Here is a 14,379-nt window from a genome sequence, read left to right on the forward strand (position 1 = left end):
AATAAAAAATAAAAGATAAATAAATAAATAATGATAAGTAAATAACAATAGGTGCGGAGGTGCCGAAATAAGAGAAAAGGGTGCCTAAGCTATTTTTCCTTTTATACACGGATTGGGCCTAAGCCCAAGTGGAGGAAGAGGGCTCGACTTAGAAGAAATGGGGGTGGCAGAGGAGATAAGGTCTGAACCTAGGCCCAAGACCTTCTTCCCAGCTGAAACACTAGGGGTTCTTCCCCTTTCCTCCCATTCTCACTCATTCGAAGAAAGAAAAAGACCTAGGGTCTCTCCTCCCTCAAGCGCGACCACACGCCAGTCTCTTCTTCTCCAAACGGCCGCGGCCCCCCCGACAGGCACCGCGCCATCCGGCCAGCCCTAGCGTCGCCAGCACTCGTTCCAAACCTTCCTCTCTTTCCTCTTGTTGTTTTCTTGACTGTACAATGGGCTATGTGTGTGAATGTTGTTCGGTTATGACGAAGGTGAAGGCTGATTTGGAGATGAAGATGATGAAGTGGGGAGCGGCGATGATGGCGTGGAGGAGGATGAGGGGTTCACAGGGTGATGGGCAGCCATCGGAGGTATAGTGGATGGTGGAGTTGAAGATGATGAAGATGAATATGAAGATGGTGGAAGTTTGAAGTGGAAGCGTGAAGGTTGTGGATTTTCACGGTGGTGTTGAGTTTTACAGCAACACGCCGACAACGACAAGTTTAATGATGACGCGCAAGGGTGACTCGGTGGTGTTTGAGTTGACTGATGGTGAAGGCGAATGGGGTTTCGTGGTGACGAGAGAAGAAGTTGATGGTGGCTGGGATAGAGGCTGTTTGACAGTGGAGATGCTATAGTGATGTTGGTGACACTCACGGTGGTGGTGGTGATGTTGGCCATTCGGAGGTTAGGGGTGATGGCCGTAAGGTATAGGTTGAAGATGACGGTAGTTGGAGGTTGTCTGGAAGGTATATCCGTTGATGATGATAAAATGGGCTATGGCGAGGATGAAGATGATCAAAGAGGGATCAGTGGTGCCATGAAGGGATTGTCGTGAGGTGTAAGGATAAAGGAGATGGAGTTGGCTGTGTATATGGGTTAAAGGTTCAGTGTTGGAACAGTATAGGAAACGGAAGTGATGATGTTGGCCGTATGGCAACGATGAAGATGGATGTTGGCCCTCATAGCCATGGGTGTAAAGATAATCGTACAAAAATAACAGACATATACAAATATTTACAACACTAGGCATCTATTCAACAGCAACATGAAAACTCAGCAACCATAGAGACATGTTCAAGGACAAAGTAACAGATGCACATTCAAGGCCAATTAACCAAACTCAGAAAAACATGGAGTGGAAGGCATTACTTACCTCTTGAAGCTTGGTTCACTCTTTGCTGGCCTCCTGCGTCTGATCTCCTCCTCCTCCTGGTTGGCTTTCCTTTGCAATCAGGTGCTCCTTCCCCAGTTCTCTCTTTTATGGCTGGAGTGGATGAAGGTTGTTGCTGGAAGTGAGGGCGAAAATGGAGGGCTGGGTATGGGCGTTTGGTTGTGTGTCGGTGGTTGGAAATGGAAGAAGATGATGATGTCGGATATGAAAATGGATGAAGATTAAAGTACTGACATGAAATGGTATAAGGATGAAGAAAGATGGTCGTGAGGGGGTATCGGAGATGAAGGCGATGAGGTTGGCTATGACAGTGGGTGAATATGGGTGAGGATAGGTAGTGGCCTTTTGGTATTGGTAGTGGCTGTTCCCGATGGATATGCAGGGGTGGTGATGATCTTAGCTGTGTGCCAAAGAATGGAGGATGAAAAGCATCAGAAAATGATGGTGTTGGCCCTCCCTATTGGTTATTGGGAATAGGTGAAGATGAGGTGATTAACCGTGAGCCCCAAAACCAAGGTTGGTGTCCCCTCCCTGTATCAATGATGATGAAAGAATCCCAAATCATGGTGTTGGCCGTGGTGAATGTCATAGTGGTGTAGCAGGCTTTTGAGATGATCTGTACAGAAATTCCAGATGGGCGCTCGTGGGAGACAAACTCAGGTGGACCTCCAGCAGATTGATTCTCCTCTTTTTAATTTCCAAAGACCCATACTCTGAGTGGTTTTTCCGACTGGCTGCGTGTTTGCTTCACCATGTGCCTCCAACAGTTGCTCTGCCGCCTTGGTGTTGAGTGGAAGCCAAGGTGTTGAAGGTAAGTGGGAGGCAGACTCAGGTGCCAGTGAAATGATTCTCTGATTCCTCCTTTATTAATTCCCGAAACCCATACTGTGAGTGGCTTCTCAGACCGTTAATGGTGAACAGTGGCAGCTGTGGGAATCCTTGGTGGAAAGCTTAGACCAATTTTAAAATGTAGCCACCAACTATTTGGACGCTCGGTCAAACAAAAACGAACGTCCGTTCATATTAAATGAACGAACGCTCAAACCAAACGCTCACGAGGTAAAACAATCTGTTACAGGCCGAATGCAAACAGTAGCAAAGAACGAACGTTCACAAGGTCAACCAATGAAAACCGAACGCTCACAATGACTACCCGAACGCTCGACATCTCAAACAGACCGAACGCTCGGATTGGACGTTCGCTAAACCGAAAACAAAAACACATTAAGAACGAACGTTCCAATAGTACAGACCGAACGCTCACAAGCTTGACCGAACGGTAACCTTGTCAGGCCGAATGGTTGATGACGATCGTCCAGAGGAAACGAAATGCCGAACGGTTGAACAGTGTAAAGGACGAACGTCCTAAAAGACCGGGACAAACGCTTTAAGATGAGGACGAACGTTCGCAATAGGCATAGGACGAACGGTTGGAAACAGAGGACGAACGTTCGCATAAAGGCAAGGACGAGCGGTTCGAAACAGAGGACGAACGTCCCAAATTAACACATGGCCGAACGGCCGAATAGTGAAAGACCGAACGCTCAAGCAATCTCTTCTGGGCGAACGGTCGCAGAAACAGTGAGTGAGGACGAACGGTCACTGTTTGGACGAGCGGCCAACAGTGGGGAAGGACGAACGGTTACAACAACAGTGGGGAGAACCGAACGGTCACTGTTTGGACGAGCGGCCTCAGCAACAGTGGGGAAGGACGAACGTCGAGCAGCGGACGATCGAGTGGTAGAAGATGGTAATGTCACTAAGACCGAACGCTCATCAAGACAAATGACCGAACGCTCAAGGAACATTTTACTGTGTGGACGAGCAACCTAAAACTCCAATTGCCGAACGCTATACAAGGCCGTTCGCTCACAACCGAACGCTGAATCCAGATGAAGATCGAACGTTCGAAGGTTGGGACAATGAGGACGAGCGCTTGGGGCCGAGAAATGCCGAACGTCCTCCCTTCCTCCTTTTTATTTTTTTTTATTTTTTTTATTTTTTTATTTTTTATTTTATTTATTATTAATCAACCCTGACGAAATTGAGTGTTGACAATATGATTTATGCTTGCAGAACCTGGATGTAGTCTTGAAAAGATGCATTGCCACGAACCTTGTGTTGAATTGGGAAAAATGTCATTTTATGGTTCGTGAGGGGATTGTCTTAGGACATATGATCTCATCTAGGGGGATAGGTGTAGATCAAGCTAAGGTTGATGTGATTGAAAAGCTACCACCTCCTACAAATGTCAAAGGGGTAAGAAGTTTTCTTGGACATGTTGGATTCTATAGAAGATTTATAAAATATTTTTCCAAGATTGCTAAACTCCTTTGCAATTTGCTTGTGAAAGACACTTAGTTTGAGTTTAATGAGGAGTGTCTGAAAGCTTTTGAAATATTGAAAGAGAAGCTAGTCACAACCCGTGTTGTAGTTGCACCAAATTGGACTCAAGATTTTGAGTTAATGTGCGATGCTAGTAACTATGCCATTGGGGCTGTGTTGGGACAAAGACGTGGCAAAGTTTTTCACGTTATTCACTATGCCAGTAAAGTTCTGAATGGTGCACAGTTGAATTATGCCACAACTGAAAAAGAATTTTTGGCAATTGTGTATGCTCTTGAAAAGTTTAGACCTTATATGATAGGGTCTAAAGTTATCATTTACACTGACCATTCAACAATAAAATACTTACTGGCAAAGTCTGATTCAAAGCCACGTGTCATAAGATGGGTTTTAATGTTACAGGAATTTGATATTGAAATTAAAGACAAAAAGGGGAGCGAGAATGTCATTGCTGATCATTTGTCTTGCCTCCTTAACACTGAGGTGATTGATAAAGAAGGAGAAATTAAGGAAGAATTTATTGATGAGTGTCTGATGCTCATACAACAGAGGCCATGGTTTGCAGATATGGCAAATTTTAAAGCTGCAGGAATTCTCCCTGATGACTTGGCTTGGCAGCAAAAGAAGAAGTTTCTACATGATTCCAAAGAATATCTTTGGGATGATCCTTATCTCTTTAAGTTGGGTGCTGACCACTTACTGAGGCGGTGTGTCACAGTAGAGGAAGCTGTTGGTATCCTATGGCATTGTCATAATTTGCCATATGGAGGACACTGTAATGGAGAAAGGACAACCGCCAAAGTGCTTTAATCTGGTTTCTTTTGGCCAACCTTATTTAAAGATGCACATGCTCATGCAAAAGGTTGTGACAAATGCCAAAGAATTGGAAGCATTTCAAAAAGACATTGTCGCAACCAGAATCGCGACGGGACGACGATCCAATAAAAAGGAGAATAAATCATTTTGAAAAGAGAGATTTGGAGTCGCCACCATAGTTTATTCTGGAAAACTACGGAAAAAAACCATAAAATGATAAGGCATGGTCAAATTGAACCAGATTCTTGGTTCGGGAGTCGGTTACGTGTAGGGAAGGTATTAGCACCCTACAACGCCTGCCCTAAGGCAGTACCTTTAACTAAATGCGCGAATGTGGATGTGGTTTTCAAAGTGTTTAACTTTCCCTTAAAATAAAACTCTAAAGAAACAAACAATATTTTTTCTAGTTTTTTGGGCCCGACAAGGATTGACCTTGCTCCTACGTATTCTCATGTGAGAAATCAGGGTTACGTAGTTCTTTGAGAAAACTGTTTGAGAAAATTGTGTCTTAAAAATTGCTTGGAAAAATTGTTTGGAAAGTGATTTGGATTTTTGGGAAAGTGAGCCTGACAAGGACTGGCCTTGCTCCTACGTATCTCCACTTTTGGTGGAGAATCAAGGATCACGTAGTTCTGGCAGGCGATATTGTTTGTAGTTTTGAAAAAGGCATGTTTTTTAGTTTTTTGATGATTTTTACATTTCTGTTATTTTTATTTAGGAAAGAGAAAAGGTTTTTGGCACAAGGACGATGCGTGCGATCACACATGTGCCTAAACCTTTAAAACATATTTTTGGCGTTTTTGATGAAAGAGAAAAGGTTTTTGGCACAAGGACGATGCGTGCGATCACACATGTGCCTAAACCTTTGAAACATATTTTTGTAATTTTTTAATGAAAGAGAAAAGGTTTTTGGCACAAGGACGATGCGTGCGATCACACATGTGCCTAAACCTTTGAAACATATTTTTTGGTATTTTTGAAGAAAGAGAAAAGGTTTTTGGCACAAGGACGATGCGTGCGATCACACATGTGCCTAAACCTTTAAAACATATTTTTTGGTATTTTTGAAGAAAGAGAAAAGGTTTTTGGCACAAGGACGATGCGTGCGATCACACATGTGCCTAAACCTTTAAAACATATTTTTTGGTATTTTTGAAGAAAGAGAAAAGGTTTTTGGCACAAGGACGATGCGTGCGATCACACATGTGCCTAAACCTTTAAAACATATTTTTGGGATTTTGAAGAAAGAGAAAAGGTTTTCGGCACAAGGACGATGCGTGCGATCACACATGTGCCTAAACCTTTAAAACGTATTTTTGGTATTTTGAAGAAAGAGAATTATTATTATTTTATTTATTCATTTTTTTTTTGTGATTTCCGTTCAATTAAAAAAAAAAAGGTGAGTGTGTGCAGTGTTTAACAAATAAACAAGACAAATACAATACAGAGGGATGGGGTTATCTTACAAGGGGATTACACAATAAAAACCAATAAAAATAAAGAGAAAAAAAAACATAAAAATAAAACAAGAGAATATTAAAAAATGGGGGGCCCCTCTTTAATTGGGCCAATACTCTTCTTCTCCAACTTTGGATCTGTTAGGGGTGTAAATATTAAAAATGGGGTGAATCCGGAAATATGCTTGGAGGTCCAATTCTTTTTCTTATCTTCTTTTTTTTTTTTATTTGTTTGCATTAGAACACTCCAGAATTCTCTCCTTCTTCATTCTAGAGTCCAGCCAAAGGAGAGACCTCCCTCCCCTCGCGCATCCGGCCGTCGCCAGCTACAAACCAAGACGTTGCTCTGCCAGTGCCGCCGCTCTCTGTCCATCCGGCCAATGCAAACCTCCCTCGACCATTCTCAACATCGCCGCTGACCTCCGGCATCACTGCAACCGCTGCCGACAGTGGGACACTGCCTTCTCTCTTTCTCGTCTCTTCACCGTGAGTGATGGTATGAGGGGAGCATGGTCGGGAATGATGAGCCAAGGGGTGGAGGAGAATGGATGGAGGAATGGAAGTTGTGAGATAGGGATGAATATGAGGTGCTGGAGACAAAGGTGAAGATGATGGGTGTTGGCCGTGGCTTGTGGCAGTGAAGTGTTAACAGTGGCCGTGGATGTCAAGATGGTTGGATGTGATGATTGTTCGGTAGTAACATACACGTAAAAATATTTACAACAACATCTATTTAACAGCAACATATGCAAACTTACACATGCAAATATAGCAACCACATAACGGAGACATGTTCAAGGGTAACGTGACAGAGACATGTTCAAGGTCAATTAACCAAACTCAGTAAAACATGGAGTGGAATACATTACTTACCTCTTGAAGCTTGGCTCCTCTTTGTTAAGTCCTGGATCTTCTTCCTCAGAAAAATGGATGATCCTCCTCCCTGGTGTGCTCCTTTCTTTTCATTTTTGTGATTTCTGGCGAATGAGGATTAAGATAGTGGACGTTGGCTGTGAAGTTAAGGTGCTGGATATGGTGATGGGTGCAGGCCGTGGAGACGAAAAGGGGAGAGTGTATGGCCGTGAGTGTGAATATGGCTATGGTGACGGGTGCATATGGATGAAGATGATGACTGGGTGAGGATATGTGGTGACCTTGAGGTGTTTTGGGAGGTTGATGATGACCACTGAATATGGGGAGAGGAATAGAGGTTCACGGCAGCAAAGAGGGTTGAGGATGATGTGATGAGGATGGAGAAGAGTTTGAGGTGGTGGCCCGTGGTTTGAAGATGACGGTAGTTGGAGGTTGTTACTGGTGTGTTTGATGATGGTCGTCGTGTGTGTGATTGACAGAGAAGGTGGACTATGAAAGAAGAAAGGGATCCAGGTGATGGGTGTACGTCGTGTCTGTACTGATGTTGGTGGTCAGACGATTTTTGTTAGGGCATTCCCTTTTTTTGAGTGATGGTCCTGAAGTGGTGAAGTGTTCGAGGGTGGCTGCTGGATTCTCACGCTTCTACTTGTTGTTGGTGGCTGGACCGTGTTTCCTTTCCAAGCTACTGTCCGTATCATCCCTCCAAGTGAAAGCTCATTTCCCCATAACCAACTGGACGGTGAGTCTACTGCAATGTTGGACTGGTCACAGTGGGGAGTTACAGTGGTGCAATGGTCATTAGAGTGCAAGACGAAATGGTTCAAACCATGACTGTTGGTTTAATATTTCAGGTTCTTTGAGATAAGGAAGAGAACTCAGACTCTATCTTGTCTCTGGTCGAGTGGTTATTGATGATTCCGGGTGAATCAGGTGAGTAGCGTGAGGGGAGGAGATGAAGGTCAGTAGTGGTGTTTGGTCCCGTGAGTTGTTAATGAATGAAGAGTTTCTGGTTCAGAGATGAATGATGGATGATGGGTTGGAGGCAAAGGGGCGTTGGAGATGAAAAAAAAAATGGAGAAGATGAAAGGGCTCCATGTGGGTTGTTGGCTGTGTGGGCATATGGAGGATGGGGGGCCGTGAACGAACGCCCAGACCGAGCGCTCGAAACATCTGATACAAGCCGAACGCAAACAGTAGCCAAGAACGAACGTTCACAGGATCAACCAAAGAAAACCGAACGCTCAAATAAAAATTTAAGGACGAACGCCCGAGATCACTAAACCACAACGAACGAACGCTCGAAATTGTCTATGCTTTTGACGAGCGCCCCAACACGCAAAATTGTCGAACGCTAAACAGGTCCTGGCATGAAAACGAACGTCCAAAAGGTATGAATGGCCGAACGGTCGAGTAGTCGCTTGTAGTTGACCGAACGCTAAGAATCTGATTCAGACCGAACGCTCGACTTGGACGCTCGCTAAACGAACGGTAAACTTGTCAGGCTGAACGGTTGATGACGAACGTCCAGAGGAAACGAAATGCCGAACGGTTGAACAGTGCAAAGGACGAACGTCCTAAAAGACCGGGACGAACGCTTTAAGATGAGGACGAACGGCTTGAAACGAACGTTCGCATAAAGGCCAGGACGAGCGTTTCGAAATTGGAAGGACAGGACGAGCGCTTGGGCTGAGAAAAGACGAACGCTGATTGCTCACTGTTGAACTGTTTGGACGAGCGGCCACAGCAACAGGACGAACGGTCACAACAGTGGGGAAGGACGAACGCGAGATCAAAGAGGACGAACGTCTGATACCTCTTTTTTTTTTTTTTTTTTTTTTTTATTTTGCTATTTTATTTTTTTTAATTTTTGTTATTATATACCCTTTTTTTGTATTTTTGATATTTATTTCTTTTGTTGGTGAAAATAAATTTTATTTAATCAACCCAGACGAAATTGAGTGTTGACAGCTGCCCCTCTTTACTTAGATTTTACTAGATCATATGATAAACAAAGTTTTCATATTATTAGAGTAAAAGATAAGTAAAGATAGAAATATTAATTTCGTTCGGATTTCAAGATACACAAGGAAAAACAGAGAATTTTCAATGACAAAGAAACAGGAACAAACAGGAAAATTTTTTTTTGAATTAATTAAAAATTTTTTTGTTTTTTTTTTTTTGTTTTTTTTTTTTTTGTTTTTTTTTTTTGTTTTTTTTCAAATAAAATGAACAAGATTAAATGAATGAGAAATTTGAGTTTGATTGGGTTCGACCATTGCCATGCAGAGGGTCGTTTGAAAAAGTAAAAATATGTACTGACCATTGCCATGCAGAGGGTCGTTTGAAAAAGTAAAAATGGGCTCGACCATTGTCTTACAGAGGGCCGAGATATCAATGACAGAAAGCAAAATTGGGCTCGACCATTGTCTTACAGAGGGCCGAGACACCAAAATTCAAAAGTGCCTTCGACCATTATCTTGCAGATGGCCGAGATAAAACAAAACAAAAGGTGCTTTCGACCATTATCTAGCAGATGGCCGAGATAAAAAAAAAAACAGAACAAAAGGTGCTTTCGACCATTATCTTGCAGATGGCCGAGATAAAAACAAGAGACAAGTGCGCTCGACCATTATCTAGCAGATGGCCGAGATAAAAACAAGAGAAAAGTGCGCTCGACCATTATCTAGCAGATGGCCGAGATAAAAACAAGAGAAAAGTGCGCTCGACCATTATCTAGCAGATGGTCGAGATAAAAACAAGAGAAAAGAGCGCTCGACCATTATCTAGCAGATGGTCGAGATAAAAACAAGAGAAAAGAGCGCTCGACCATTATCTAGCAGATGGCCGAGATAAAAACAAGAGAAAAGAGCGCTCGACCATTATCTAGCAGATGGCCGAGATAAAAACAAGAGAAAAGGGCGCTCGACCATTATCTAGCAGATGGTCGAGATAAAAACAAGAGAAAAGAGCGCTCGACCATTATCTAGCAGATGGCCGAGATAAAAACAAGAGAAAAGAGCGCTCGACCATTATCTAGCATGGCCGAGATAAAAACAAGAGAAAAGAGCGCTCGACCATTATCTAGCAGATGGCCGAGAAAAAAAACAAGAGAAAAGAGCGCTCGACCATTATCTAGCAGATGGCCGAGATAAAAAACAAGAGAAAAGTGCGCTCGACCATTATCTAGCAGATGGCCGAGATAAAAACAAGAGAAAAGAGCGCTCGACCATTATCTAGCAGATGGCCGAGATAAAAAACAGAACAAAAGGTGCTTTCGACCATTATCTAGCAGATGGCCGAGATAAAACAAAACTGAAAAGTGCGTCCGACCATTATCTTGCAGATGGTCGAGATAAAATGGCAGAGAGAAAAATGTTTGATGGTTTGAAATTGACAATTGGAATTGGTTGAAATTTTGAGGTGTTGAAAATTTTTTTTTTTGATTTTGATTTTTGATTTTTTTTTTGAAAATTTTGCATAAGGTTGAAATTAAAAACAAGGTGCTGCATTTTTGTACAAGGATTTGAAATGTTATTATGCATGAGAAACTTGGTTGATGTAAATTTTGAAATGAGAAGAAAACTTTGATGCATGCTGATTTTTTGTCTTTTTGAAAGAAGGAAAAATTTGATGAATATACATGGAGGCAAATTCAAAGTTGATGAAAATATGTACATGATGTATTGGAAGATTATGAACCTATGACATTTTTTTGAGAGTCAATTTGCTTCCTTTGAAATCATCCAATTTGTGACGATCTAGACTTCCAATTTCTTTTCAGTGGACGTCCAAATTCTAAATTCAACTGTGCAAAATGAAGTTTGTGTGCTACGCATTTCTTGACGAGATACTAGTGTGTACATGCTTGATATCAGGGGTTGAAAAAATATGTGGAGGATGATTGGAAGGATTTGGAGAGTACCGGGATGGCTACTTGGGCCTCTTACTCCTTAAAAACGGCTACAAAGGCCAATGTGAGGTAGTAGATACCCAGAAGCTGCTCCAGTTTGAAGCATGGTAAAAGTATTTCCATGGATAAATGTATCTGTGAATTGTGAGGGAACAAGTCATGAATCAGGGAGTGAGAATATCATGTGGGATTTGCAAATTGCCCCAAATTTGGTTGTGATGGATTTTTGAAGTTCGGGGCGAACCAAGATCATGCAAGGCCCAACAAGGGATGCCCCAGTCTTTGTATGAACTTTGAATGTTCAGATGAAAAAAATTTGAGATTTAACAAAATTGCTCAATACTATGAATGGGCTGAAGCATATGAAAGTCACGCCTTGGTTTTGGGCATGAGTCAATTAAGCGAGGTTCCAAAAGAAGTTGCCCCCCACGAATGATAAGATGGCTCAAAATCATACAAAGCCCCAAAGCGTCTGCCCCTGTTTTGAGGGTGGATCTATGAATTTTGGTGCGGACAAAATCTGAGAGGCCCAACAAGGGATGCCCCGGTCTTGGTACGAACTTTGAATATATAGATGAAACAAATGTGAGATTGACAAAGTCGACCAGTATTCTGAATGGGCCGGGCCGAAACATATGAAACTCACATAGTTGCCCCAGTTTGGAAGAACAGGCGAAAAGGTTATGAAGAGCTTACAAAGTTGCCCCAAGTTAGGGACTCGAGGGAAGAGTTTGAATGGGATTTGAATGTGTTCAGGAATTTGTGATGGATATGGAAAGGATTGGCTTGAAAAGATTGCCCCAAACGGTTTGATTTTCCCTTGTATAGTCTTGATCAAAAAGGAGTTCCCTTCGTCCGAGGACATTTATTTTTCATCATTTTTTTCATTTTTTTTTTGCATTGTTGGTCATTTTTGTCTTGTCTCAAAATTAAGCTTTATGAAAATTTAAGCAACCAGTATTCAATCTGTGTGGACTTTTATTGGGCTGGTAATGTGGCTTAGGCTAAAGGGTGTTGAAAGAAAGGATATAAAGGCTCAAATAAATTTTTGTGGGTATTTTTTTGAAAAACAAGGGTTACCATCTATACTTTGTATCAGTTATTCGTCAAAACTGTTTTGACTACTTTGTCCTTTCTCAAATTTCATTCTTTGCTTGCCATCACTTTGTGATTCTTTGTATTTTTGCTTCACTTTTGAGGAGTTTGCTTCATTTGATCACTAAGTGTGTTCCTTTGCAATTTGAGTTAACTTCTACTGTGATGATAACCCTTGTTTGGGTAAAATTAGAAAAGAAAATTCTTATTGGCTCAAATTGGGTATCAAAGGATATGTTTTTTGTTTTTTTTTTTTTGGATGAAGAAAGATGGCCACACATCATTTCAAATTTTGATTGCTTTATTTTCAAAAGATTAATTAGGAGACAAAGACTAAATGATCTCAACAGAGTCATTTTCATTCTTTTTTTCATTTTTTTTTAACGGATTCCAGGATCTCCCAAATGAAAGCCAGTGGAGATAACGAAAAATCTGCCCCAATGTAAAGCTTGGTGTTTATCAATTGGGCTCAAGAACATGATTGGGCCAATCTATGGGTATAGCGAGGGCTAAAAGATGATGTTTTCAAGCGATGCACACACAAATATCTCTTAAGAATATGTGATTTGATCATTTGACTCCAGGAGATTGTAACATCCATATATATTTTTTTTGAAATCTCATAAAATGGATGATTTGCATTGAAAACAAATGACTCAAAATTTTGCGTATTTTTTTTTTTTATTTTTTTTATGCATGAAGAAAAGTATATGAAATGAAAATGATGATGCTAGTTGAAAAACAGATTCTTTTTTTTTTATTTTGTTTGTTTTTTTTTTTTGAAAATTGGGCTTTGCGGACCAGCTTGGAAACTGGACCTTGCGGGCCGATATGGGAAATGGGCTTTGTGAGCCATTGGGGAAAATGGGATTTCTTGGCCAATGGAAAATGGGATTTTTTTTTGGCCAATGGAAATTGGGTCCTGCAGGTCAGCATGAGAACTGAGCTTTGCAGACCAGTATGGGAAACAAGCTTGCTGGGCTAATGTGGAAATTGAGAGATTTTGGCCTTTGCAGAAATCTGGGCCTTGCGGGTCAGTATGGAAACTGAGCTTTGCAAGCCAGTATGGAAAATGGGCATTCTGAGCTAATGTGGAAATTGATATTTTTCGGCCATTGTGGAAACTGGGCCTTGCGGGTCAGCATGGAAGCTGGGCTTTGCAAGCCAGTATGGGAAACAGGATTTGAGAGCTAAAATGGAAACAAAGGCTTGGGAACTAGGCTTGGTGAGCGATGCAAAAATTGATGAGTAAACTTGATTTAGAAAAATGTTTGAAAAATGTTTTTTTTTTACTTTTTGACACGGGAAAATCCAGATCGGATCGGCCCTGAGGAGAAGTAACATAGAAGGAAGTTGGACTTACCAAGCACATTGACCCGATGGATCAGATGACCTGAGCCGTGTGAACTTGTCACAAGAAGATGACGAAGGAAACCCCTTTTTTTTTCTTTTACTACAAATTCAACGAAAATCACACAAGACAATTTGAACAAATGTACAAAACATCATTCAACAGCAAAAATGTGAAAACAAAATATTTTTGACATATTTCCAAAAGAAGTATACTCGAGAGAAAAACCACGAAGGCCAGTGGGCCTAATGGGCTCGAGCATTGTTCCTCTTTTTTTTTCAATATTTTTGATTTATTCAAAATGTAGAAGAAGAAGGAATAAAAATCAAACAAAATGGTGATGTGAAATTACAAACATGCCAAAATAATTCTTCACTCAAATTTATATTTCAGAAAGAATTGGGTTCAAAGAAGGCTAACATGGTAATGAGGCCCAATGCACCTGAAAAAAAAGTCCTTTATCATGCAAATAAAAAACAATTTTGAACACTTCAAATTTTACATCACTCCAATTATTATTTTTGAAAATTTTCCATTTATCATATTTTTGATTTTTTGTGTTTTATTATTTTTTGGTGAAATCGGATCATCCAAGAAGTCTTGAATTGGGCCGGATCGACCCAACAAAACCCTACCCGTTTTCAGATTTTGAATTTTTTTTAATTTTTACTTTTTTTTTTATTCTTTTTTTTGAACTCAGAAAGACCGGGACCGACACCAGACGGTTGTAGTGACCGGCACTGTAGCTACAGTGGATTTGCTCAGCTATAAGTCGAGAGTTCCTCCGCTTTGGGCGACATTTTCTGATTCTACTCTCTGTCTAACCTTCTCTCTTCCTCTCTTTCTCTCTCTTCTTCTCTTCCTTGAGCGTCTGGATTTCTGAGAGGCTCCTCCGTCCCCGCCTTCCACAGCGTCCGTGCCTTCCGACGAGCTTCCGTGTGCCTTCCACTTCCAGGTAAGTCCTCTGTACTCTAAATCCTCTTCCTTTCCTACTCTTCCGATCTTTGCTTTTTGCTCTTCTGATCTTTCCTTCTCTTGCTCTTCTTGTCTCTCTTTTTACGTTTTCTTTGCTTTTCTTTCCTTCACGCTTTCTGTTCTTGCTCTTTACTCTTTAGCTTCCTGCTTCTGCTTTTCTTTTATGCTTTCCGTTATG

The sequence above is a fragment of the Vigna angularis genome, chromosome 11 (genome assembly GCF_016808095.1).
Source record: "Vigna angularis cultivar LongXiaoDou No.4 chromosome 11, ASM1680809v1, whole genome shotgun sequence".
Taxonomy (NCBI): Eukaryota; Viridiplantae; Streptophyta; class Magnoliopsida; order Fabales; family Fabaceae; genus Vigna; species Vigna angularis.